Genomic DNA, 2,376 nt, shown 5'->3' with positions numbered 1-2,376 from the left:
ACATGTGCGTTCTACAAACTCCGCCGGCGTGTCCCTTTCCTCTCCGAAAGTTTCCAAGAAATGCTTGATCCTCAATACGATGAAATTTCGGGGACTGCGTCATGCACTGACTCGCTACCTGCCTCCATTCATTTCGTGCGTACGTCTACGCTATCTGCACGTGATATCACGGGATTTTGTTTACTCGTTTACGCGTGAGCAAGTAGCAAACGGTGCGTTAATACCGCAAGAATTACACTAACTATATCTATCAATGGTTCCAACGAGAGCCACGACAACTTAGGTATTGTTTATTCCTGCACTACTGAACTGGTGCAACACGTTAAAGTGAGATAAGTATATTTTTTCTCACTCTAACTTGTTGCAGTGCAGAAATAAAAAACAGACCTGTTACGAGCGTCACTTTACTTGTTATTTTCCTTGTTTGTGCTGATTATTATGCTGATTCGTTTTGACAATGATTTCATGTCAATAGGAATTGCCTAAACTCTTATTGAAATCGCACATAAATACAGGGTGGCCCATTTTAATTTATACAGTCGATTTTTTAAAGAACTAAAAGAGATACGAAAAAATGTTTCAGACAGACATGTCACGATTTCGAGGGGGACATAAGATGATACCATTGGTTTGACCTTGAATAGTCGTTTGAAGGTCACGCGAAGATAACCTTCAATTTCTTAAATTGAAACCCCAACTTTTAATTGCAGATTCTTATTCTCCATCGAAAAATAAGTAACTTTTGTCTGAAACATTTTTCCGAAAAATGTCATCTTATGTCGTTAAAATGTCCTCAAAACTCATCTTGAAGATCATTTTAAGGACATAAGATGACATTTTTCGGAAAAATGTTTCAGACAAAAGTTACTTACTTTTCGATGGAGAATAAGAATCTGCAATTAAAAGTTGGGGTTTCAATTTAAGAAATTGAAGGTGATCTTCGCGTGACCTTCAAATGACTATTTAAAGTCAAACCAATGGTATCATCTTATGTCCCCCTCGAAATCGTGACATGTCTGTCTGAAACATTTTTTCGTATCTCTTTTAGTTTTTTAAAAAATCGACTGTATAAATTAAAATGGGCCACCCTGTATATCTCGAAAACTATAAAATAAATGTAAAGCATTGCCTCAATAGCTTAAAATAAAAAAACTGGTACACGTTATCCTGTAAATATTATTCGATTGTGCCTTCCAGTACTTGTTTCTTTCCTTTGCAGCCATCTAACAGACTTCTCTTCCATTTTCTATTTGCGTCTCTATTTCCACCATAGTAATATTCGTCCACTCCTTGCACCTAGAAGTCAGAATGTTTTTTAGCAGATCTCCGCGGAGGACGTCCTGAGAACACCTGAGATTTGAGAACGTTACATTCATGAAGGATCTCGCAACGAGGCGAGCTAACGAACCGTCGCTGACCGCGGCCGAGAGGGACGGACGTTTGCGAGAGCGCAGGTCGCGCGGTAGACGGCGCGACGCCGTTTATTTGCGTCTCGTTCGTCGTCCAGCGTACTTTGCAACGGCTTTGCCGTCGCGCGATCGCGCATCGCCACGCCAATTTGCGCGCGCCTAATGCACGGCGCGGCGCGTTCTAACGAACCGGCCCTCTCTCGTCGCCATCGTCCAGCGACAATCTATTCACGGTACGTCGCGACGGTTCACCCTTCTTGCCTGCTGCACGCCGTACACCTGTCGCACCCGCTGCCGCCGCAGTTACGCAACCGTTGCGAAAATCGTGAGAACGCGTCGGGCGATTTCCGGCGCGTCCGGCCGAACGGAGCGGGCGGGCGGGCGATTGACCACGGTTGCAATTGGACACGGCCAATAAAATTAATCACACTTAACCCAACCTGACCAAACTAAGCAATTTGATTGGCCCGTGGTCAATCGGGACGCTCCCGTTTTGGCGACCTCTCGCCCTCTCTCTCGCACTCGCGAGTCTTCGCCGAGAAAAAGACAGAGAGAGAAAGAGAGCAAAGTTCAGAGCACCACCACTCGCTCGCTTGCTCGCTCGTCCGTTGGATTTTCGCGCGACGGGCGAACTTTGCGGCTCGTTACCGTTGAGGCTGAAGAATGGAAGTATAGTATCGGTACCGCGCCGTGTCGCCGAGGCGAAAGCTGTGGCAAAGGAGTAAGAGTAGAGACGGCGGGCGCCAGGCATATATCGAGATGCGAGAGATTGCAAATCAAACGTGTGGCGACGCGGAGGAAATGTCCTGTGCCTCCGTGCGCAGACACATACACACACACCGTATCCATGTATATGTATATGCAAATAAATGGGCGCAAAAAGTCGTATTTGATAGGCCAAGCGCGAGCTGCGTGCGTTAACTACTCCGTGACGGAATTTACGTGTATTTATTCAGGCAGAGAAGGC

The sequence above is a fragment of the Ooceraea biroi genome, chromosome 13 (genome assembly GCF_003672135.1).
Source record: "Ooceraea biroi isolate clonal line C1 chromosome 13, Obir_v5.4, whole genome shotgun sequence".
In the NCBI taxonomy this organism is placed as follows: Eukaryota; Metazoa; Arthropoda; class Insecta; order Hymenoptera; family Formicidae; genus Ooceraea; species Ooceraea biroi.
This window is presented reverse-complemented; position numbering follows the sequence as displayed.